Raw genomic sequence first — 26,766 nt, 5'->3', positions numbered from 1 at the left:
TTTTTTAAATATTCTCACACTTTCCTCTCACTGGATTTTGGTAGAATTCGGTTTTCTTAGATTGTAGTAAAAATTGATTTTCAAGTATGGAAAGAAATTGTGGCGGTCATTTATGAGTGATCGATGTTGCACTCGAAATGGTAACGGAAATTAAATTAAATCTTCGGTAAATTAATTTTTGTTTTTAAACATACAATTATGACAAAATTTACCTCTTATTTTTAGAGCACCGTAAAATAGTACGTACTTTTTAATGTTCCATAGATTCTGTGTTAAAGCTATTTTTTTTCGGGGCTGCGTCTTGGGGCTCCGCTAGGTATGTGAACGATGAAAAGTATTATGTTACGATAGATAGAATTTTTTCTTTGGAAATCGTAGATAAGGATCTCCAGTAATTATAACCCTACGGGAATCTCAAATCTTGATTGTAGTCTTCCCCGAATCTCTAACAAGACTAGTATTTCTTCCACTAAATGAAAGTGCATCCACATTTTAACCGTAGCATCGCCTAATTGGGTGACAGTCTTAATTCGTTCAGATTTAAACATTTACAGTGGTGCAATGAGTAGAACAAATTTGTCAACAATATAATGGCTGGAACAATAAATAGATCTCAGATCAAAACAAAAATGTTCTGTTGCAAGAATCAAGAGCAACTCAGCAACTTTTTTCTTCGTTCAATAATTTTTTTAAATTCTTCAACCGTTCCACATTACAGCTAGTCATCTTCATCGTAAATACATCAAATCCATGGCCTAGTAATCGTTGTCAGAAAGTTCAACTTCGGAGTTCTCGTCTTAATTAAATAAAATTGCTTCAAACGCGGATGCAATTTTTGCGGTCCGGATTTCACGGGGTTAAATCACCTCGGAAAAACTCGCGCTGGCCGAATCGAAATCCTTTAGAGCCTAAAATCATCCGCGCAATTCGCAGGCAATCATCTTCGCCTTGAAGCGTTCCATAATCGTTTCATAATTGAATCGAACGTTCCGAAAACGTTCGGCGAATTACGCGCTCGGCAGGGGTGAGCGGGGAGGGTGTTGTCTAATGAAATCGTACGCGTGTACCGCGCGTATGGCGTCCCGAGCAGATACTACGCTGCCGATGGAATTGTGTTAACTGGAAGAATAATTGGCCGGCGTGGTTCCAGGATTACCGCAAAATTACACGCCAGTGTACACAAAAGCAAAAACGTGTTTTCCCGAAGAAAAACAGGATAAACGGAACGATGACCGATCACGGTATGTCATTAAGCAATGCCGGTGGATTCGAAATTTCTGGTAAATGATGCGTATCGGGTAAATAATAGGTATCGCGTCGGTTGTACATACGTATAGCAGAGCGGATGAGATGAGTAGAGGAAAGCTGGAACAGAAAACGAGAATGGGAGAAGGAGAAGAGAAGAGAAGGAGAAAGAGAGGCAGCGGGATCCTAAAAAGAGAGAAATTTAGTACATGTGTGAACAGTGTGACCTAACCAGGCGATGGTGTCCCTCGAACGTAAACTCTGTCGATTCACGCGGTGCCTAGTGCTCTGGATCACTAGAACCCGTAGAAATCACCAACAATCATTCAAAATTAAACAATTAATTAAACTGTATGTCGTTTCTGATTCGTTAAAAAATGGTTCTATTTAAAAACAAGGTTGACCATCACATGACCTTCACGCGTCCTACAAACAAACTCGTAATATCGAAGTCATTAAAAAATAATAGTGACGTAAAGCCACCCTGTATACTAGTGATTGATTGAAGTTGAATGTAGTAGCACTCTGTTTCTCATTCATTGAAGCCATTACTGGACGAAGTGAAAATTTTTACTAAAGCATCTTCTTACTAAACGTCTATCAAATTTCCTTGAGCAGGAACGGGAGGAGAGTAAGAGTAAGCGGACGCAGGGTCCGAAAGAGAGAAAAATTTCGTACATGTGTGAACAGTGTGACCTAACCGGGCGGTGGTGTTCCTCTGAACGTAAACTCGGTCGATTCACGCGGTGGTTAGAGCTCTGTTCGACGTAGAAGGAGCGAGGAGGCGAAACGGGCCCGGGCACACACCGGGCAAGCAAAAGAGAAGGAGAAAGAGAGGAAGAGAGACGTAAGCACACGCTCGTACCAGGTGCCCATACCATCGCGTCACCATGCCGGAATAACGGTGCCTGGATGTCTCATCGGGTTCAATCGCAATCGGCAATCTTCTGCCGCGGAATTTCGCAAGGAAACGACCGTTTTGTCGTCGTGGTAGTCTTCGTCGATTTACGAGCGGCCGCTATTCGTTCGCCCTTGAGTACCGATCGACCCAATGGCCCCCTAGACGTGTCGTTTGATCTGCTGATGCGTGTCTTACGGACTCGTTTCTAATAAACTCACGGGCGCGCACCAGCGCCGATTGCTTACCCTCGGATGCAAACACGATCCTATTACACCACCACCATCGACGCAAACCCATCGGTTACACCCCCCGCGTCTCGCTCGGATGAGTCGCAATCAGCGAAAACGAGTGTCCTTTACGGAAAGTAAGACTACAGTCTTTCCACTCCGCTGCGAACCGATTCCGCGTGACCTCGTGAACCCGAATTCTCCACTCGCTCGAGTATCACTGGAATCCGTGGAAATCGTCAACAATTTTTGTAACCCGTGCCCAATTATTTTTTAGTTGGATTATTCAGCTGCATGAAATTAAAATATTTATCACGAGTGCGACACGGTACTATAATACATATATGATATAACTTTCTCCAAAAGTTCCATTTTGCAAAATTTGCCCGTGAAACCACGAATCTGGGAAGTTTCTTCGAATTTACTTCCCGAGAAGTTCATTTGGTGGTAATTGGCCAGGAAGTTGTTTACCGTGCCAGGAATTTTATTGTGCTCCCGCTAACGTGCTTTATTAAATTTATTACATTATTGAGATTCGTGGGAAGACCGTGAATGCATTAATTTCAGGAGACCGGTAATAACCGCGCGCATTATAGATAAGCCCCGTGGTAACCTAGTGACATTTTACTGCGCTTTGAATGTCGCGAGAAACGAAAAATATATACGAACTGCGGTTAACAACTCAATTAATGTGCAATTAACGCAATTAGTTTTATTAGGTGATGTTGCGTTGCAGTGGTCGGTGCACTGCGGTTGCTTAAGATATAATCTGTGGTACTTTATCGCATGGCAACTGATAATATCAGATGATTTTAAATAATCGTTAAGGTCCCGTATGCGGATTAGACCCGGCGCATAATTAGCGCAATCTGTTTCGCAAGTGTTTTATCAGTGATAATTAAGTAAATTAGATGTACGTGATATGATACGAATGTAAGTACCATTGCAAGAAATGGGGAAATGGTTTGAATTAAAACGATACACGGTTTTTCCGTAAAATTTATTCTCGTTTAGAAGATTATAGTGTTCGTACTCACCTAATCCAACGAGGACAGCGTAAATAAGGCATCGTATAATGACAGTTGAATACTACAGATGTACTACTACTATTGACTCGCTTTACTGGCCACAAAACCGACACTAACAGCCAATGTAAATCGTATTACCTTACGCAAATTGAACTGAACTTGCGACGGTAATTTCGAATGGAAATAGCGGCGCTTGCGTCTTCCGTTCCAGCTAATCGAAACCTATGTATAGCCCGACAAAAGTTCTCTCTTTCGTCAATAAATACAAACTTCTTGCCCCCTCGGAGAAGAATCTATCTCGTTACCACGAGAAAATTTATACTTTACATTTATATTTTACATATATATTACATGCAATTTATATTGCATTTTCAATCTACGACGTCCATTTATTAACGAGAAATTTCGATCGAATTGTAGAGCGTTCATATTATCTTGAAACAATTTTTAATTATATCCAAATAATTTCGTCAAACTCAATTGCCAAAACTTTTTTTTACCAAATATAAAATAATAAATTGTCCACCTCTGAAAATTATAAGAAAAAAAATCGATTTTCGATTTTCAGGGTCATTACAATAACTTCCCTATAAATTGGGAAGTTAATTTAAATAGTATGATGATTGTCAAAAAATTGTTCTAATTACGCGAGCACGATTGAACCTCTCCCCAAATCTCATTACTACGAAAAAAGAGAACGAGTAAAATCTTCATCGCAATTTTCAGTCTAGCATTCAGTGAATCATTGACCGATTAATTGCCGAGTCATTAAAACCGAGGAGTTTCAATTGTAAGAGCAACGTTATATATCCTGCAAACAATTTAAAGGTCGTTGTTTAACGACATCTGAAGAATTTCGTCAAACTCAATTACCAAGGCGATCAATAAAGGCACTTAAACTCGGAACGCTAACTTCTTCAATCACTTCCAATTAATCTATTTCCCGAGGTCTGTAAGTTTAGTATTCTTTTAACCTCCGCTGTGAACAGTTTCATCTATCGACGATTCGGTTTTTACAATAGAATGCGGCGGATTTTTCATTTGCCTGGCTCGGTAACGGGATTATTCAAGTCGCGCCCATTTTTAAACGACTTACTGAACGGTGCCAGTGATCCTATTACCATTACCACCGACGCGTTCGAATTACAGTACCGTCCAAAAGTATACGAACGCCTACATGGCTTGCGGATATGACCGAAATATCTTTCAGATACCTTACGGTTCTTTCGTCAATTTATTATTTTGTTCCATTAATGTTATCGTCGAGTGACCTGGACGGTGTTTATTAATACAGAACGGTGTAGAAGTTGCTACAAATTTGAGCGAAAATGAACACAGGAATTGCATTATGGGATCATGTTCTGAACAACTCTATTTGCTTCGATCTTGTCATCGATCTTCTCGTCGTAGTATACTTAATGATCAAACATTTCGCGTAGAAATTGTCTGCATCTACTATAACAGAAGCTGCATATACATTAATTTGTAAATCGTAAATAAAGTGTATTTGTAAATCAATTGACAATTTACATCAATTTGAACAAATTCAAGCCACTATTGATGGGTAAATTGCAATCAGAACCATTAAAAAACAGTTCAGCTTGATTTTCTTGCTGATACCACTATTATTACAAAATAATTATAAAAATGCAATATAAGTAGACTGTTTACCTGAATTAGCTAATCACCCGGATACCCATGTGCAAACTGCGGGTCTTTATGGAGAATAGAAATTTTTTGTGCCAATTGCTAGAAACGAGAGTTTCATAGAAATTTATTTTTCCTCTTAATACTGTAATTCAAAGTTGAAGATAATACAAACATCCTCACGAATAAACTGCGGGTAGCAATTTTCTGTGTCAATTGCAAGAAACTAGAGTTCGATAAAAATTGATTTCTCCTCCCAATTCTTTTTTAACAGTTTTATACTTTCCGTATTCAGTTTTCGTACGAAACCATAATATCCACAGTCGACTAGTGGGCGACGTATTCAAAGCCGCTCGAGCCATTCTAGAAGACGTTAGAACCAGGAAAATTAATTTCCGACAGCGGTGGCTTCGTAATTCAACGAGATCTTTTAATTTATTGCTTGGGATCAGTTTGCCCGTAACCGTGATTCTCGTACAGGCGCAGCACACAACAAACGAAACGTACGAATCACTGGTGCGAACGTTTAATGGGCACGCGACTTATCGCATAACGGCGTAAGGCTGTTCTCGATACTGGTTCTCGGTCAAACGGATTCTGAAAGTTATGCAGACGATTATAAGAGTGTGCTCGAATGCCTTCTCCGGCCCGTGATGTACACTCGCCCCCTTTGATCCATTGAAATTTATGAACGTTGTTTGCGTCCCAAAGAAAATCCTCTCATGCTGATTTAATTTGTACCAGTTTATCGCGTGAAAGGGCAAGAGAAAGCCTCTCCTTCGACTGCTGGTACTAAATTGCCAAAGGTTATCACTCAGTTCCGTCTACGATACTAAGAAGCCGAACTCGCTCTCGTGACTTCTCGCCGATCTCTCCTCAAACTCATATTCTCCATTAACAGTTCTCTCTCAGGCCTAATTGTTTCGCGTCGACAGTCTTTTACGATCGAGGGAGCTCTCCTAATTTATCAGCACGACACCCATCTCTGAGCGTACTCGCTATAGTGCATTAAACCAACCAGAATGTTCATGCATATTTAGATTTTTTACATCATTCCTTTTTAGAGCCTGTAATTATTCTTTGATTGATGCCACCAATTACCTGTTTTATTAAGTTACAAATCAAAATAGTATCAGCTTAAGTAATAGCTCGGGATTATTGCCGCGTTTAATTTACTGCACATTCGACGATTCCGAGAATACATAAATTCCGCGGACCTGATTTATTAGACGCTTTTACGGCGAAACCGAGTGAGTTGTACGATCTGGATTTACATTCGTATTAAAGATAATATTTATCTTCGAGATACTAATTTCTTGTTCTGGGTAAGTGTGATTACTATTCATCTTCTGTTTTTAACGTTGCTGTCTCTTGTTTTGGTCTTTGGGGTGTTTTTAGACTAATTTTATATTGATTTACATTAGTGATGTAGATGACGCTATTTACGTAATAGCCAATAAACACATTACCAGCTCCAAACATGCAAGTTTCAGCAATCTCGCGAAATCTCTTGACACCAAGTCCCAGGATCATCGAATCCGAAAGCCGTTTTCCGGTGTTGTTTGCACCTGGACTAGGTTAATCAAGTTGTCTTTAGGTACACAAAATAAGCTAGCCAGTCTGCCGCGGCGTTGTATCGGACGCATACCAATCAATCCGTTAACGTCTTCGTCTTCCCAGGAGCGTCTTGCAATCGCAGTCCCTACTAGCAATGTCTACCAGACGAAGAAGAAGAAGAAGAAAGAAATAGACGCAGGAGCATCAGAAGAAGACACAGACGCCGACGACGACGGAGAAGAGGAGGAAGAAGGAGAAGAAGAAGAAAGCACATAGCTCGTTACGTAATTATTCGATGCTCGTTGTCATGACGTAGACGAGGTCTGGCAGTCGTCGCGTTTAAAACGATCCACCGGGGGCCTTTTAAGAGAGCATCTTTTCAGCCTTGGCGGCAAGCAGCAGCAGCAACGGTGGCGGCGTCGTCTCGGCATCAGGATCAGCATCGGCATCGGTGCTCTTTCTCTCTCTCTCTCTCTCTCTGAAGTATCGGCCATCGGGGATCGGCACATCGGCATCGGCACATCGGCACACCACCACCGGTTTTCTCTATCCTGGCTGCCGGTGATCACCAATCGCAGCGGAATCGTGCGGAGCCTCCGTTAATGGTACGTTCCGTACGGGTTCGACGCGCGGTGCGTCGACCAGGAAAATGCGGGGAGTCGGATAACCAGGAAACTGGTTTATGCGTGGTTACGCTCCGCGCCTCTAAGTGGCTGCCCACTACCATCTATAGATGTTACGTGTTCACGGATACTGTTAGAAGGAGAAACACTTAGGAGGGGATTGGCTGGAACGAAATAAAGGTGGACTGCGCTGCGCGGCCATTAGATAGAACGGTGGCAAACGATAAGGACAGAGAAAAGAAGCGGTTACCTTGGCGTGCACGTAGAGGCCCGCGATCACGAACCCGTCAAGGTAGTGGGGTGATTGAGCCTCGAGGATGAACTTCAAGGAAAATAGTGTATAGAATTTCGAGAAGAGGCTATTTGCTTCGACGCCCTCCGATCCCCCCACCCCTCTCACCATGTCTCTCTCTCTCGCTCTCTCTCTCTCTTTCTCTCTGTCTCTCTCTCTGTTTCGTAATCAAGCATCTTGACTGCTGATGGATTCAACGGAAGAAGGATGAACGCCCGGGATGAGATGGATAAAGCGTACCAAAGTAATGTGGTAATTAAACTTTGGTCGTATTACGCCGGGATCGTCCCCTACCCCACTCTCTCTTTGTCTTGCCTCTCCTGTTTTCCTTCCCCCTCCCCTTCTATTTCTCTCTCTCTCTCTCTCCCTCCCTCTCTCACTAGGTCTCTTCTATATCGTTCTCTCTTACTCTCTCACCTCGATCCCTCACGCGTCCTCCAAGAGAATGTCGTGGAGAGATTGATAGTGACCCTACGTTGTTGGCTCTCAGCCGCCCCTTCCTTTCGCATCCACCTTGCTCGCAGCTCTCTTTCGTTGTCCTACTCAAGTTGTATGCCGTGCCGTGACGTTTCTGGTTTTGCTGTCTCTCGAGGAACCGCTCGGCCTCTTATCGCGACCGTACAGCGGAGGTGACGTGTCGCGACTCGTGTGCTTAATCACGATAAAAGATCTTGTCGCAAGCCGGGGAGCGGCATCGCGATCCGCAAGCTCGCCCAACGCCCGCCGAGAATGCTTTATTTGCATAAATACTGGCCCACGCCAGTTCGCCGGTGCTGTATTCGCGCGATTTTCTTGCTTTCGACCCGATCACAAGCAACACGTACAAAATTTATTAACGCAAGTGACATTAAATAATAAAATAATTTTATAGATATTTGTGATATTACATATAGCCGTCGTAGGCCGTCGAAAGGGTCGAACCACTGCCATCGCTGCTGTTCTCATTTCCGAGGGAACTGCATATGGACTTTGATCCCATACACAGAATGTTCTACACGGTATGATCGAATAAGACCGTCTTGTCAGCAGCCTATCTTTCCGATGTCTACCATGTAGAAGCACCATGTGTGCTTCTGACAGGGTGCTTCCGAATCGATAGAACGATGTTGCTGCGCTACGGTCGTGCTATCTACCCGCGAGAGGATTGCTACCCTTCGCAACTGTGCGTTATCGGCTGTTCCGCTCAAATGACGGGAATTTGCAGCAATGAGGCTACGCACGGATCCCGTGGCCGGTCGTTTTTCAATAGACCTCCGACGGGGCCGAAGAGGATCAGTTCTTATGGGCGCCAGTTTCGGAAAAATCTCAAATGCCACGTTTCGATTTCTCTTTACTTCATGGGCGGTAATGAGGCGTCTGTGTATGGTCGTTTAAACCGCTTGAAATTTGCTGCCCCTTGCGGTAACACGATTTCACGGAATTCTTCGGCGGGCTCGGTACATTATTGAATTTTTATGGGATTTTAGCGTAGAACGCGATCGGTGATTTCTTTGGGCCTCTCGGATGCGAACGCTCGTGGCTAGAGTGTCGATTTTATGTGTTTTGGATGAAATGAGTGGGTACAATTTGGAATCGGAGAATTCAGCAGAACCGGTGTGTTATTTTCAATATATTCTGTCTGCAATTTTGCGCAATTTACGCAGAATGTTTTTATTTTGCATGAAGATTCGAAGTCTTCATGGAGAGATTCAAATCCTAGCCTATCAATTTCCTTTTATGCGTTTCTAAACTCTCTTCTTATTGAATTCAATGTGAGCAATAATTTAGACTGGCTTCTAGAAAATTGAAATTTAGGTCAAAATTAATCCAGCGCCCACAATCCGAAGGTTAGAATTGATTTTTTGTCTCGGTCACAATTTTTCTCGATATTTTTGCTCTAATCGCATATATGAAAGCTTTACAATCATTATTTATTTCACGCATTTACAATCCAACAATAGTATCGACAGTGCAATTAGCATAATCAGAAGCAAGAGGCACATCTTCTATCTCCGATACCTTCTAATTCCAGCAGGCGCCGCGGGGTTGAAAAGAAAATGATAGATTTAATTCGCGTCTCGCTGGTAAAAAGTTAATCGGCCGATGATCGAGCGGCGATTGGCTAACGTGGATATGGATTCCCCGAATGCCGGCGGCGTCATCCTCGGTAATAGCCGTGGTCTTTAATCGGGTGGAAGACACACGACAAAATAGACGTGCGTGTTTGCGCAGCGGCCTAACTCTCTCCGGTTGTCTAACTTCATAACTCAACGGGGGAAGAGAGTGAGTCTTTCTCTCTGTATCTCGTCTCTCGCGTCTTTAAAGAGCCCCGGCGTCTCCCAATGAGTTATTAAAGTCGCGTAGAATGGCGGTCTAACCGGAGCGGAGAGCTGTAATTCGTTCGAATGAGGGTTGCTGTGTTGTAACAGAGCGCGGTGCGGCGCAGTGGCTTGAATGCAGGATGATAAGAAAAGTGGAAATGAAAAACGATTAAAGGAAGGTGTTCGTACAAGGTCGTGAGACACTTGCGTGTCTGAGGAGCGAGGAGGCCCCTCGTATAATGGCACTACCGCTCTCCCTGATTGTCATTACCGTTGCTTTCCACGTTCATCAGTTTCTTACAGCGAGCCAGCGCGCCGCGTGGGCTTGCCGCGCTCAGACACCAGTGAAGTCGTTGCTCTAGGAAAACGTTGATCGCGGATAAAGCCTGTCTCTCTCTCTATCTCTTTCTCTTTCTGTCTCCCTTCAGTCTCGGAACAATATAGCCCAAGTCCTTTTATGCGATCGCACTCGTTTCTTTGGCTCAAAGTCCCTTCCTGTTCACCCACGACGTTTCAAACGGTTCATTCCGCCGTCCCGTTTCGCGAAATCGCGGCAAGAACGCAATTAAAGGTTGCTACCGTGGAACAAAACCGCGTACGAACGGAGAAACGATGAGGAAGAGAAGGAACGGTGACAATTAACTCACCTTTCGTATAATCGATAACCTCGACGAAGCTCGCCGCGCCGGATCGTCGAACGTAAATTTCATCGGGCAACACGACGACAACCAACCAACGACGACCATGCTATTCTCCCTACAACCACACATTCGCGATATCCTGCGGAACGTACGTTACCCACGCTTGATTTACCAAACCGCTCAGACCCCCCTCTCGCCTTCGCAAATCGTCCCGGTGAAACAGTGGTTCGCGAACGTTTGCGAGAGCCTTCCGAGGGAATCAGCCCCCTACCGTCTACATCATCCGAGCCGAGCCTCTTCCGAAACTTTTCCACGACTTATGCACTACTCTTTAGTCGTCCTTCTTCTCGTACTTCTCTCCGAGCCTTAATTGCTTTCAGATCTCGCTGCTTGTACACTCCGACTAAGGGATCCGCGGCGACCTCAAATTAGCCGTAAATTTATTCTCCGAGAATAAATACTTTCAATTAAAATTTACTGGATAGCCGCCGACCGAATGCTGCTGCTGCTGCTTCGTTTACTTTTACCGCGAAATACGATTTATTTTCGGAGACAACACCTGCTTTCCTTTGGCACCAACGAAATTTCAGGACGGGAATGGCAAAGTTAAATGAATTCTGTGGGCTTCTGAAAACTTCGGTTGATGGCTCGTTTTGTGGAGAATGAGGGCAAACCTTTTTCAGTAATGCGATCTCTTTCGAATGACTAAAAAATATTTACAAACGAAGTAAGATCAAATGTTTTTCTATATGCACCGCACGAATATTCTTCTGAATTTATGTTTCAAATAATCCGAGTACGTAGTAGGTATTTGGAACAGAAGTAATAATTGTCTCGCAGCGGCAATGTAATCGTGCAGGTATAAGCATTCCGACGTTGATGCACATTCGTCCTCACGAAAAAGAACTGTTTTATTCAAGCGGGCCGCGGGGTCTGAAGTCAACCTGTTACCTGCACACGCGACCAAATTCCAATCCGAGTTTATGGCGTTTGGACGAAACAGGTTTCTCCGGTGACCCGATTCTTCTTAATGCCGGTGAACTCCTTAAAATTCTACAAACACATTCTTGAACCGGACTCTCATTTTATTCCCGGTTATCTTCTCTTCGAGCATATTTCCTTAAAACACTAAAGTATGTACATATATGCTCTCATTCTGTCCAAATTATGAAATCAAATAATCTGATCCATTAATACGTAATCCTCTGAGAGCGCAATGCGTTCGTTCAACTTTAATATATATTTATTATATACGCACGCGCAGCTAGGCATATTTTATTTGACTATTCATTCATTTTTTATCCTTCATCAACTAATCGCACGTTTGTTTGTGGAGTACAAATATGATTCCGCTATCATCATAGAAATTCGTCTTTTTGATAATATGAAGTTGGCTATAAAGTTTGTTTGCATGCTTTAATGTTTACAAGTAAATGTAAAGTGAAATCAATAGAATGTACATGTGATTTATTTTATGTGTCCAACTATTTTCTTTCTGTATGTATTCTTTTAAATAATGCCGAAGTGTAAAAATACTTTGTGGCCATGCTAATAATTATGCATTTACGACGAAAATGAGTAGGTGCAATTTGAAAGGGCGCTGAGATTAAAAACTTAAAAAATATAAAAGTATTATATTCGGCTTAATGAAGTCACTTCTTGCAAAAATGAGTGCAATTTGTAAAATTGCAAAGATTAAAAGACTTCAAGAACATCGATGTCATCTGTCTTATCGAAGTCATTAACGAAAGAGTAAAATTTCAGCTGTTTCTCGTAAACGACGTATAACATTTCGATGACATGTCCCCAGTCGGGGACTGCAGTTTTATGCGAAACAAGCTTGTCCGATTTTAATGAGGCGTAATCAGCGATTTCGATTGGCGATTTTTCGTTTTCATGCGACAGGTTAATGGATGATTTCATCGCGCGGAAGCTAATTGATGTAAATTTATCGGGCCTCGGAAGTCGTGTAGAATGGGACGACGACAGTGTTGTGAGCCCGGATCGGTGAGAGCCAGCTGCCGTTTTATAACATGAATAGCCGTAATTGAAGTACGTTTTAATAACGCAACATCAATCAAATTACAGTCCGCAAAAATGATCCAGGCAGCATATGTACACGAGCGTAATTCCAGGCGGATGATATGGTGGCCGAACGAATGAGACATGACACGGGCCGCGTAGCTGTATGTCAAATTGGCGCACTGGTAATGACTGAATAATGCATTCATACTGTGAAGGGCTCCTCTATTAGCATTGTTAATGTATTGTGCGGTACATGCTATAGAATCTATTTGATTGTACAACATTCATACGTTCGACCTAATGGAAAATTGTTAGCTTTAATATTGTCACTTGCCTATTACGGGCCGGCGCTTAACGCGGATGCATGGAGTTATGGATCGGAATTAATTGGGGATTGTTAGTTTCTCGAGTAATGAAATCTATATACAGTAAGTAGGTAGTACATATAGAAAATGTGTATCGGTTTATTTGATCGATCGTTTTGGCCGGACTAATTACATACTTTTACCGTAGATTCGTATCCTCCTGTAATTATGCTAATCACCCTGTTATGACGTCATTACGATTGCCTATACGCGGAAAATAGAATTCATTGCTCTCGCGTCGCTCGTCCTATTATCGATTTATTTATTCCGCTATTAACACTGCTCACATTCTATAATAAAGTCATCCATCGAAATTATTTTGTTCATCTCCTTGCAATATATTAACACTCTGAGGCCGAATACGTGTGGCAAAAATTCCTGTTTAATCTAATTCGTAAAATTATGATGGGCATACTTGATAATTATGATTTTCAAATACTTTCAATCTGTCCACTGCGTAAAATCGCATTTACTCATTTTTGTGATAAATGCAGAAAATCCGCAGTCTAGTAATCAAGTTCTCGGCGATTTTATTTTCCGCGGGCTTTGTAATTTTCACCGACGACAAGTATTATCTAGAAATATGCGTGTAATTTTTCCACTTTCTTTGACTGCTCGGTGGAATTTCGCCTAAGTTACTACGCTACGCCGCGATAAAACGCAGGAGAGCACGGCACCGCGCGCGGTTTATCCGTCAAACAAACCGTGGAACTCCGCTCTTTTCCGGTGCGGTTATTATTTTTTTTGCGGTGGAAAGCATCGACAGGGCCAGGCTCTGCGTACAATATAAACATCGCCATCTAATTTTCGCAGTAATAGCCGGCCCGAGGCTGTTACGTGGAAATAAATCTGGTCATGGTGGCTTGTCCCGCGTAGAATCGCAAACAGCGATTCTTCTCCCGCAACAAATAAGTCTCGGTGGGGCTTTACAGCACGTTGATTCCACGTTTTTATCTTTAAGTGAACGTTCCAGTTCCGTTTTCATTCAAACTCGACTTCACTTTTACTTGGATTCCGCGTCCGATTCCTCGGAATAAAGCAGTTCTTTTATGGTGAGTGTATCTTTCTGGAAAAGCTCCGCTGCTCCGCGTCCGTGAATGCGTACTTCGCATGCACACACAGCCACGCAGACTGAACCTCTCTAATGGTGTAAGTTTATTTACTGCGAGGGTCCTTTTTCTTTTTTTTTTCGCCAAGTCCCTTTTGTTGCACCGATAGCAGCCTAATGCCCGCGATGGTTCCTTTCTGCGAACTCGAACGAGCCCACTCTCGCAGACATTCAATTTTTGCAGAGAAGTGCAATTAAGGTGATGCAACTTCGTTGGTCATAATTTCGACAATTTCACCTTGTGGACGTATTGTTCTCAATGTGGATTTCTGCGATTCCATGGGCCCTAACTGCGATTTTCCGAAAATCCGGGCAAAAATCGAAGTAACAGTAGGTTTCCATTTCAAGCAGAAAAATTGACAAGTATCGACGTGTTATTTTCAACTTTTTGAGATCGTTTGTAGTCTCGACATTAAAAATCGATGCAAATAATTAGAAATTTAAACCGGCTGCTCGGAAATTGGAGTTTAGATGAAGCGAAACTAACCACACATAAAAATGGACCCAAGTGTAAGTTTATTTTCCACGAGCATCTTTCGCCTCTCCTCGAACGAACCGCGGAGATATTAAATTTTCAGAGAAGTGCAATTAAGGTGATGCAACTTCGTGGGTCACCGTCTTGTTTGCTCACAATGTTACCTCGTGAACTCACCATTCTAAATGTGGGATTCCGCGATCAAACTGCAAGAATCGTTCACCTTCGCACACACACCGAAATTCCCACGAGTCTAACTGCGATTTTTCCCATTATCGGCGAAGATAATTGAAGGCTCTGCAAGACTATCACAAATTGATCGTTAAATCGTTTGATGCGATCTACTGTTAACGGCGTCGATAAATTAAAACGGAACTTCTGTAGAAATGGATTTAATCAGAAGCGACACCGTTTCAATGGACGCTTCTTTCAATTAAAATAATTTAGGGAATTCGTGGTGTTCAATTGAAAATTGAAATGTCGATAACGAAAAATTGAATTGTTTACGACGTTTTCTTTCGAAGAATATATTTCTAAATTCTGGGTGGCATGCTCTAATTAATGGTGTGAACAAAGAGCATATAGCAGTCTCTTTATTAGCGTTGAATTCCAATTATCAGTAATTGTGCGGTTTACTTTACCGCGACGGAGAGTGTCTATTTTATCGAGGATTGATTTAATGGATGCGGTTAACGCAATCAAATCTGTACAGGGCATGAAAGACGAACTATTTGTTGTCGGTTGGTAACTATTGTGCTCTCTTTACTAAATCCCATAGTGCAATTTTCTAAAAATTATTTCACGTTACGTTAGATAAATTGGAATAGATTCGATTACTTGCGGAAACAGATGAATTCGTGAAAATAAGTCACACTAAATTTTTCACAGGAACCTAAAATAAAATTCTCAATAGCATTGAACATCTGGCAATGATCACAGAGTTCGAAAACTTCAATGTAAACCACGAAAATTAAATAAACTCAATTAACGTTCCGGTTTGACTAGCCTGGCGGTGAAAAAATGTGCGAATCCAATTTACAATAAAATTGTATGTGACATTAACAACACAATCAAGTTTTTTATGTACACAGTGACGAATAGATTCAATCAACGTGGCGGAAACAAATATATAAATTTGCGAAGGTAATTCGAATTTTTATCAATAAATTAAAAATTGTAAAAACAGCAAAGTCAAATAAATTCGATGAATATTTTGATATGATTAACATGATGAAGAAAAAAATATGCAAAAGCAATGAATAAAATTATGCATAAAACACACTTAACCGGTCTGAGCTCGAAATGTTCCCAGGACTGTTCCCGGCGTTCAGGCAAATTTTAACGAGCTCAACAGGACTTCCACAGCGCAACACTGTTCTCCTAATTAATTAAATTATCGTCCAAAAATACATTTCCAGAACCGCGAAGTTTCAGAGCGCCGGAACACCGTTCCATTTTTCTCACACGCTTCTGAGCCAAACCGTTCCTCGACGAGAATAATACAAATGATATTTCGCTTAAGCAGCCAATTTACAATTCATTTAGCATTCGTTCAAACAGACGCCCTCCCCGAACGTATTCGGGCCGATGCACGTTGCCCCGCAATCCGTGCGCAAGATGCAGATGGGTCGGCGAACAATCGAAGAATTCGCGGTAATCCAATTTACGAGACGTTCCGATTAAACGGACAAGATAAAACACGAAAGGATTGAAGCAGGAACGGCCCGTGGGGAAGGGATTACCGACGGTGCACTCAAGGTAACGCTACGGTATTCGAAGCACGTGTAGTCCGCACATTAGCATCACGGCCGGGACATTTTTATCGCGTTCGCAACCCCGGCTGCATCAGCTTTCCCGGTAATCTCTTATCATAATTCAAATTTCATCAAGGGGAATTGCAGGGTCCTGTTCTGCGCCAGATAGAACAGTCCGCGACACGATAAACAAGTGAAACCAGTTGTTGATCTTTGTTGCGGGGGTGCAGCTCATATCGACCCGCTTTTCGTAGTAGATCGTAAGGAAAATTAGATTTCGAGTCGGAGAGAATGCATCCAAATACAGTAAATAATCGAACTGAAAAAATGGGGACTGTATGATCTAAGAAAAACTAATATCCCTTCTACTGTGTGTGTGCGTCGGATACCCCGCGAAGGGCCAAGATGCTTGAGCTGCCTCGGTCGTCGAGCAGTGTGAAGTGTAAACATGCCTCGTAATCCGATACGACTACTAATCCAATTATAAAACTTGTTTATATTTCATTATTTCTCCTTATTATTTTCCTTATTAAAAGAACACTAAACATGATACAGTTTCATCTGTATTTGGTGGTTTAATTTTGGCCTACGCAACTAGATCTCCGAGAGTCGGTGACGTAGAATCGCCTACCCCCAGCCGGTCGGCCAGTGCGAAGACTGTCCGGAACTGTCTTAGCCGATTCCACACATACAAGACTCTCGGAGCACTAGTTGCGTGGGCCTGCTTTCATTGACGGTAATTAATAAATGTATAATTCACGGTGACATATGAATTTTGTCCAGCCTTTTGCGATTCTGGATCATTGTGCGACGTGGGGGTCGGAGTATTGAAGCGTTTGAGCTATCGTCGATTTGACCAATATGCGATCGGTAGTATCGTTCGCCGGGTCATAAATGTTTCCCGGTAGCTATTCGCGGTGTACGCGTCTGTTCGGTTGTTCGTCTTCCTCGTTCGTCCGTTTCTGTTCCGTTAAAGGGAGAAAAAGATGAAGAAGAGGAGGGAATGCTCTCTGTCGTTACCGAGGCCATAACGATCGGTCAATGAGGCACAAGCGGAGATTAGTCATCGTTGGGGTACTCGGTAGCCTGGCTAGATGCGTGTGAGTACCCTTCATTAGCTCCAGCCCCGCTGTAAGATCGGCTAATTACGCGGGGATACATAAGGCAACGACGTCACGCACAATACATTCGCGGTAGTTAATCGGTGCTTCTCTCTCTCTCTCTCTCTCTCTCGCTCTCTCGCCCCGCTCTCGCTCTCGCTCTCTCTCCCTTTCTCTCTCGTGACTGACAAAAACCGGCGCCATTAGAATGTCAAAACCGGAACCGCGTGAACCTTCGTTGTTTACCCGTCTTAAAGATACGACTCGCCGCTATATTCGCACACTGCGAAATCGACAGCATTAATCTCCGGACAGAATGATTAACGCAGTCCTTGACGAATCCATTTCGCCCGACTCCGTATTCACGCTCTTGTGCATCGACGATAAATCGTTACCGGCGTTCTTAGAGACTACCACCGTGTATATTGAATTGTAATGAAGCTGTAAATATCGCTGGATCCACCGTCGAACCTACGAGCTTACGTCATTCGGCGATAGATCGTGGTTTACCGTTTTATCGTATACGGCTACGTAAATCGTTGGAAACGGACAAATTAAAAATTGAAGAAAAATCACCTGCTTTCCTAGTTCTCGACTTCTTGCTGCACAAGATGGCAAACAAATCACAATTGCGCAATCTTTTTTGCATCAATTGCATTCTCTTACAGTTTACACTATAAATTATAATGTCTTCTTGGATCATTTTAATCTATTTTGTTTTAAACTTTACTGAATTTGTTTATTGCAAACATAAATTATTAATATGACAATTTAATTCATGCAGTGGGTTAAAGTATTCCAATAAAGTATATCCAAATAGCTGCAGGAAAAAAATAAATTTTAATTATTCATTCGATCTAGTTTTGTATTTTTCACTGATAGCACACACACGTGAAATGGATCATCTGTATCGCATATTTACGAATACCATGGATATTTATCTGTTCACGTGCATCGCCCTATACATATTGGAACAAGAGATTATTTCTGGCTAACCAAGTGCCCGAAGCAGGTCGGCCATGTTGCTATCAGTCAGCGAAGTTATTCCCAGAAGTTTGTTACAGCTTCGCGTTGTATTTAACGATATTTGCCTAGATAAATTGAACGAATAAACTGTATCGTTTAGAACACGCAATTTATGCGACAAGTTTCTTGTCCGAGCCCTAACTAGTTCTACGGGAGCATATTCCCTTAAATTAATGCTACGCTTCGTTCTTCCTACTTGCAATCTAAGAAGAACGTGTAATTAGCGTTTGCTGTGTTCTTGGTTTCTGTGGCTTAACTTTTGACAATAACTATTCTGTACAGGGTGTATAAAAAGTAATCGTCATCCGTCGTAGGGATGAATCTACACCTCTGGATCGGTGGACATTCATCCGATTTTGTGGATTTTAAGCGGAAACTGATCAAAAGTCGTGTAAAACTACGATTTTCAACATTTTTAATCGCTTGTAGCTCGTGTGTATGTTAATCGATTTTCATTAAACTTTCAGCATGTGTACAACTAACATAGATCTACAAAACATATATTTTAAATTTTCTTTCAGGGCCCTAATAAAAAAGTTTTAAAAAATGCCTTTTTTATTTTTGTATGTAACCTTGTAAATCATAATTTTTTGGAAAATTTTGTTTGCATGTCATTTCATAAACCAATACTTCTAATTGATTATAAAAAATCAGGTCGTTTAGTACAATTATGAAAAAGTTATTCTGTTCTAAACGGCGCGCGTTCGAATACTCTCGTTAACCACTTCACAAACTTTTTCTTCTCTGGATGAGTGGAAGGTGTTGATGTAAAGAACAATTTTAACAACAATTTTCTTTGTTGTAAACAATTTTGCGGCAAGTTTCTCTTACAAATGTCCACCGATCCAGAGGTGCAGATTCACCCCTAGAACGGATGACCATTACTTTTTACACACCGTGTACTTACAGGGTTGTTATTGAAACTGTTATTCTTAAAGGGTTACTTAATATTGTCTTCGACTGTAATTTTTCAAGTAGGACGTCACTGCACCGTCTCTACAGGGTGTTTTAAAATTGATAAAATGTTCAGCAGAACACTGTCCAGCATTATCCGAAAACTTGAATCCAAGAACTGGAATCTGTGGTGGCATCTGCGACACCAGACAAAGTTGATGGCACAAAAAGAAATCGGTATCGGCGCGTCGCGTCGTGCCCGAAGAATGAAACCATCAACCCGATAAATTCTCTGAGAACTTGAGCCGTTCTAAGGTTCGTCCGTTCGCGTATCTCGGATGATAATTCGTCGCAGACGATTACAAGGGCTCCGCGAGTGAAATTGATTCGCGTCGCGCCGCGGTAGAGGACAGGAAGATGTTACTAGATCGTATTTATGATAATCGTAAACAAGCCGGTCGTTGTCTTCGGCCGTTACTCGGCCCAAGCAAGCCCGTGGACGCGAGAGAGCTGCCTCCTCTCGCCGTTGAACTTTATATTAAAGGACTTCGAATGAAATCATACGCTGGGAGCAACCGTTTTACGTGCGCATAAATATGTAAATTCCTAATAATACAGGATATTGGAAGAACTAGTTAGACGGCGAGGTAATCGTTAAAACCGAATGAGAGTACGAGAAGAGGCTTGTGATGCATGTTACCCGCTGTATAATGCATCGGCGTCGTCGTGTACTTATCAAAAAAGAACCCAACCGAGGATTTGAAAGAATGCGATTGCCTTTATGAGAGCTTGCGAGTTACTATTCATTTATTTTTTGCGATCCCATAGAATCTGATCGTATATTTTGTAGTACGTTCTTAATCCTGCCTCTAGGCTGAAATTTCTTTTTTATATTGTGTACGTAATGACTATGCAAAGTTCACTATCGCTGATGTATAATTTATAGAGGTTTTTGGTAATGCTTTACTGAATTATGGATCACCGGAATGATTTGGTATTAATTCCTCCGTGGAACGGTAAAACCTGAAAGTTGCGGTGCGGTATATTTTCTTGCGGTTAGCATTCGCAGAACGTGCAAGCCATAAAAAAGAAATTTTTGGGTCTCAGCGAAATCACGGTTTAGCTCGCGATAAAAATTCATTTTGTCTGATTCACGTTTATGCGCGAAATCTGTTGTAGATTTAGGCTCACGTGTATTGTATTATAAACACTATTAGCTCTAATACATCAATCGTGTTTCCCCTGTTCTATACTCCTTCACGATCAAACGTAAGAAACATTCTCATCGTCCAGAGTCCAATTCCATTTGCAATTCGCTACGTGGGTGTAGACATTCGAGGCCGACCAAAACCAAAATTTCCAAGGAATTTTAACGGTACCGAACTCTCTCGTAACAGCGAAAACAGATTTCGGGAAGGACATATACGAGGCATGACCAAAAAGAATGATGGCTATATATTGTGATCACTGGACTGCGGATCTCTTCGTGCAAAAAAAGAAATTTTCTACTTAAATAGCGAATTTGAAATTACTTTCCGAATAACGAAATGTGAAGTCTGCTTACGGGATCGTGTAGTTAAATCCGTGGAGAGGCTGTCGTTTAGAAGAATTTCGACGGCGCGTGTAATAATGAAGCCGGGGCAGATCGATCGTCGTTAAATCGATAATCACACGTGGGCCGTGTTCTCCTTCGGAGCGAACGTGACTCCGAAAAAATGACGATACCACGCTTTGCGTGGGACAGGTTCGTTGGCCTGGACCGAGAGCGTGGCCCGATGAAATTCGAGGGTATCGGCGAAACAGGAAATCAATCGTCAGCATCGCCAATAAGGAAGCCAATCCGATAGGGATTAAACCTCGGCCTCGGGAAATGCCTTGACGCAGCGGAAAATCCTGCTTCAAGAATCCCGATTATCAGAGGCCGGCAATTAAATCAGACCCCCTCCGAGTTTCTACAATTACTTCGTGGCAAAGATGGCCGGGGCATCTAGGAAGCTACGAGCTATCCGAACCCGACCGTTAAACCAGATCATTTTTTAATGGGCTGACCGTGCCCGGCTGTTATTGAATTAATAGTCCAGCTGGTATATGAGAAAGCTTGACCTCCCGATGACGGCGTAATTTAATGCTCCAAGTAGAACGCCTTCGCTGAGAAGGACCCCTAACCACACGCGAACGAGAGATCGCGGTGAGAGGCAGATGGTCTCCTCTCGCGTAGGTCATCATTTCAGCCCCTCATTCGCCAGATTGATTAACTCCGCAGAGCATACGATGTGAAAAATTTTATCAAATAATAGCTACGTGTCTAAAGTTTCACCTTTTTTTCATTGATGGCTATAGACACCCAGAGTTACGCACTGATTCACAATTATTTGTAACAATTTATATAAAACGACAGAGACACGACGCGACAGTGGCGAAAACGTGGGGGATAGCGTCGTAGAAGGGGACGGTAAAGTGGGGACATGTTTTAATCTGGCACTTACAAACTATAGCATAAATCCATCGTTAGTTCAACTACGGAACACGATATTTATGAAGCTTTATTATCAAGGAACGTTTTAAGTAAAATATGAAATATTAATATTGTAATTTTTGATTTAATGTGGCGAAGGATAACAAAAGCATGTTTGAAAGTCCGTAAATTCGTCTCTAAAGCGGCTGTCTTCCTTCCTTGTCTATACATTCGTTCAATATTTCAGTATCAAAGTTTTCGCGTGCATCTAACCTGCACTGCGACAGATTTCATAACAGACTCATGCTGTGATCTACACGATCGCGTGGTGCGACAGTATCGTTCAAAGACTCGTCTCGAACAAAGTTGCACAACTCGACGATAAATCGTAACGTGTGTGGGCTGTCTCGCATTTACGTCACGCTAGTAGTTTCGTTTGGGGGATCGATTCCGTTAGGATGATGTCACTCGAAATATTGTAAACACGACGTAATAATCTTGTAACTGTATTACTGATATTAATCCTCCATCAAATGGAATTACAACATGTTGTATAAAATACACGAAAAAGGAAAAAGATGGATAAGCAATTACCATTTGATCAGCCATTGGGACGAGTAACGAATAAATTTTTAGCAGCATAACAATACGATATTAATTATAAATATTTTAAAACTAAAAGATTAATTTTTCTTAAATGTTTTAAAGATTATGTGGCATCTTTAGGGCTTAAAAGAGTCACTTATGAATAGACTGCAGATTTTTATGCAATATAACAGTATGTTTTAATTCTTCCATCATTTTTACCATTTTGCATTTGATGCATTTTCCTCACAAATATGCATCAAACCCGCAGTTTATTTATACAAATGATTTGCTTCGATCTTATGGATTTTTGGCGGCAATTATTCCGCAGTCAACGCGTTAACGGATTATTAAATCAGTGCACCAACGTATTTAAAGGTAAACATCGAATCGAGTAAAAATCATTGCATTACCGCAGTGCGTTTATAATATTATGTTTTCACATAAAACCATTTATTTAATTCCGTCACAAAACATCTAGAATTGCCTGGCTCGCGTTACGTTTCATATCGAATAACCCTTATGAACAGCATTTATTTCCTCCTGAATTCTATTTGCATATATCCGAGACACGAAACGATACAAAAACCCGCGCGTTTATTTCATTTGTAGAGATCCGGCAGTAATTAAGATTTTTTTGTTCCTGTAGCCGGGCTGCGCGAGTTTGCTTCACTTCGAAGACACTTTGTGCATGCGGGTTTTGCAAATGGCGGTCAATATTTGAAAGCGTGCATCGTTGGTGTCCGCAAATAAGGGACTGCTTTTTTCCCATACGGCACACATGCGCCATTTGCCGTATAAAATCTACTAAATATATATGTGTAATATGTACATAGCAACGTCTGTCATACGTGGTCTTACACAGTCTTTCTCATTAATAATTAATTCTCCTCATAATACGGTTGCTGAAACCAAATTTCGAGATTTGTAGGATCTAGACGAAATTCAATAAATTATCAATCATATATCAACTTTTGTGAAAAATCTTTGTCGATTTTTGCTAATACTATCGAAATTTGAAAACATATATTTTAAATGTGTGGTTAAAGAACGTCGACGTGTGCATACAGATTTTTAATAACCAACAGAAAAAACCTCATTTTCCGTACTATTAATTCCCTAATTAAAAATGAAATTCAACAACCTTTCACAGCAAAAAACGAACATTCCCCGCATGCCACTTTTTTGTTAATCGACCAGCCGAATCATTTTCGTTAATTCCTCAAAATCATTAGCTCCGTTTCTTCAGCACATTCCATTGGCATCGCCACAGTCTCGGTTCATTGTTTCCACGGTTCGTTGACTCTCGGCTACCGAATCACCGACACATTACGGAATCGTCGAAAAAAGAGCCAATTGCGTCTCCGCGCTGGCATAGTGTCCGAAATAAAAAAAAAATAAGGAAAAAGGAGGGAATAAAAAGGCCGTTCGATGTTTAAATGTGATATGTCACGCTAATGGGCATCGGGGCACAAGAGACGTCCGCGGCAAAAAGCAGCACGTACACGTGGATAACGATTCACCTCTTCGTAGAACTACTTTCAGTACGGTATGGCTCGGCTTACTTTATATATTCATTGTATTCCGTGCTCTATTCTATTCCGTCCTTTCCTATTCTATTCCATTTCGGTTCGGGCTCGTTCTTTGTACGTCTCCTCGGACCATGTTAGGAAATTACGTAACTTACCGGGCGCCATCAGCGTACACGGATGCAAACGAGCGGCCATAACTTCGTTACAACGAAGATGGCCGCTCGGGCAATTCGTAAGGGAATCCTTTTCCCTCCTTCTTTCGAAGAAACCTGGCCCCTCGATTTCGTCCCGCCTTTGTACCAGGCGTAATTAAGTCAAAAGATCTTGCACCCTTCCCCCACCTTCTCGGCAAGTTCCTCGAATCTTCCGTCCTCGGTCTCGCGGTTTCTCTCGAGAGGGGGTGGGAAAAAGCACGGGGTTTCTATTTAGTTTGCCTCGGACCTGGTCACGATTTAAAGCAGGTAATCAGCGGCAGAAGAAAATCAGTGTCTTAGCATGACAATGCAGCCGGCTTTTCCCCTTAATGGGTTACACGGCCGCGGGGGCGAAGGAATAAAAAGTGTTCGTGGGGGCTGCTGGAAATTTCCATAAAACAATACCCCGAGTATTAATCAGCCTTTCTTGTTCAGCCGTTCGAGATTACCCCGACCCTGTCATCCCCTTAGACCTGCTCGTCCGCCGAAAGCGAGAATGAACGTATTAATTGTTCAACTTTCTCATTGGCCGCCGTTGCCACGGAGACAATCGTTTCCCCGAGAATCGCTTCGCCGAGGCGATTTCATCGACGCCGAACTTTGTTGATAATATTCAGCCGTCGGCTGGTCTGATGACGACGATGAGGTAGTCGACAACGTTCGTTCATCGATGTCACTGGCAATATGTGTATTATATGTTGTATATTAGAAATTAATTTTTTATATGTGCACTGTGCACATAAATTAATGCAATACTTGAATGGATTCTGTGTCTTTAGTATAAGCTTGCAATGGAACATCGTGAATGGGAAATGTTAATCATTTTTACTAATCTTTTTCATTAATTTTTGACCTACTCTTCATAAAAATTGGATCATTTTAGATTCATAAAATAATTATCCATACTCTTTTAATCCCAAGTAGAGCATGTCATTTTTTATCAAAGTAGCATAATTGATACACATTTTTCTGATACATTTTTATTTTACATAAAGATCCGCAGTTTATTAATAACAAACACGAATCATTATTGTCACTGAAGTCGTAACGAAGAAGAGATTTTCAATGAAATGATTGCGGATAAGATAAAGATGGCGACTTCTTTCGCTTTATCCGCGGAAATGGGGTTTCCCGATGGCGGGCCGTCCCCGCTAAACGTGGAAAATTAGGAGCGCCCGTTAACAAATGGCGGCCGGTTTAAATGTTAAAATTACTGGTATGGACATAAGTGGATTACGCTCCGCGCGGACAATGGGGACAGTTTCGGCGAAGCGAAATTTGCTTTCGTCGTCGACACACAGAAGTCGTGTTTCGCTTGTTACCAACGAATTTTCGTTTCATTCCACCGGCATAAGGAATTTATGCGCTGTTCTATGCCGCTGTCCGTACTATCCGATGCTCGATCTAATGGATCCCTTTTTATTACCATTGTTAATTCATTCATACCGGGATTACCTTGTACAATGGACATTATTCGCTATTTTTTAAGCATATGACATACGCAGATGAAAACTTGTTTCTAATTACGACAGTATTATGAAAATAATATTTTTTAAACTTTACGAATTCAAACAAATCTTCTAGCTCACATATTGTACAACAATTTATACTTAATGAAAATGCTTTATACTGTATACAATATAATATAAATATTAGTTTATACAATATATATGTATCGTGTGTCCAATTTATGTAAAATTTTAATTTTTATATGCAATTAATAATTCTTGACTGTTTTTTTATGCTGTATAGATATCACAGACATATCTACGTTACAAATGTATAAAAACCAATATTTTTATAGATTATATAATATGTCCCCGAATCTATTACTTTAGTGCATCTTTTTCGGAAACACTATTTAGTGACATGCAAATATAGAAAAGGCATTTTTAAAACTTTTTTTAGGGCTCTTAAAAAAAATGTAAGATATATGTTAGTTATACACATGCTAAAAATTTCATCAAAATCGATTAACATACACAAAATTCCTTTTTTATTTTTGCATGTAACCTTGTAAATTATAATTTTTGGCGAATCTTTTTTGCACGTCATTTCATAAACCAATGCTTCCAATTGATTAAAAAAATCAGGTCGTGTGGTACAATTATAGAAAAGTTATTCTGTTTTAAAGGGCGTTCGAATACTTTCGTTGCCCACAGTATATATACAGTACTTCTAAGCAATTTTGAGATGGCGTTATACGACAGTCTACTGTAGAATTTGATTCTCTAATGTCTTCACTGTTTGAAATTACCATTTTTCTCGTGAATACATGAAATCAACAGTCCATTAATCTGAAATTAAACAACTACACGAGCTTCGTCACCTCATCAGGATATCGTCGCGCTGCACCGGACAGACTTGCGAATACCGTTTTCGCGACCGTCGGAATCTCGACTTTCTGGAAGGAGCGGTTTTCGCGAGGCGTGCATAATTACGGGCGTAGTTCCCCGTGCGCGCGGCGCGGCGCGAACGAGAGTACAGGGACCAGCCATACGTCGTGTTACGTGCCTGATATTCGGCTATAGGTATTTGCCACGGCGCCAGAGCAACGCGGACTCTCGGCAAATTAATATTCCCGTAGGTGCCTGAAAATCCTGGCGCTGTATGCAGCTCGACCTTCGCGAGCTCGCAGAAGTGCATTGCCCGCGAGGCAATATCGCGGCCGTGTATTTTGCAATTACGCGTAAATAGGGTTACACAAGATTAGAGAGTGAATTAGCGCATTCAATTAACGTTTACTGCCGCGCCGCGTCGCGTCGGCCCGAGCCGAGGCGAGCCGAGCAGAG

At 41.7% G+C, this 26,766-nt stretch overlaps 3 protein-coding genes across 6 annotated transcripts in view; 2 read left to right on the top strand and 1 right to left on the bottom strand.

Moving 5' to 3' along the window:
• Atg16 (Autophagy-related 16) overlaps positions 1-26,766 on the top strand; it is a 642,505-nt gene that overhangs the window by 369,652 nt on the left and 246,087 nt on the right. The window lies entirely within an intron of this gene.
• The window catches only part of LOC143210246 (uncharacterized), a 473,171-nt gene that overhangs the window by 298,929 nt on the left and 147,476 nt on the right, over positions 1-26,766 (top strand). The gene's annotated exons all lie outside the window — the stretch shown is intronic.
• The window catches only part of Neo (ZP and PAN domain-containing protein neyo), a 211,294-nt gene that overhangs the window by 113,523 nt on the left and 71,005 nt on the right, over positions 1-26,766 (bottom strand). The window lies entirely within an intron of this gene.

The sequence above is a fragment of the Lasioglossum baleicum genome, chromosome 7, assembly GCF_051020765.1.
Source record: "Lasioglossum baleicum chromosome 7, iyLasBale1, whole genome shotgun sequence".
In the NCBI taxonomy this organism is placed as follows: domain Eukaryota; kingdom Metazoa; phylum Arthropoda; class Insecta; order Hymenoptera; family Halictidae; genus Lasioglossum; species Lasioglossum baleicum.
This window is presented reverse-complemented; position numbering and strand designations above follow the sequence as displayed.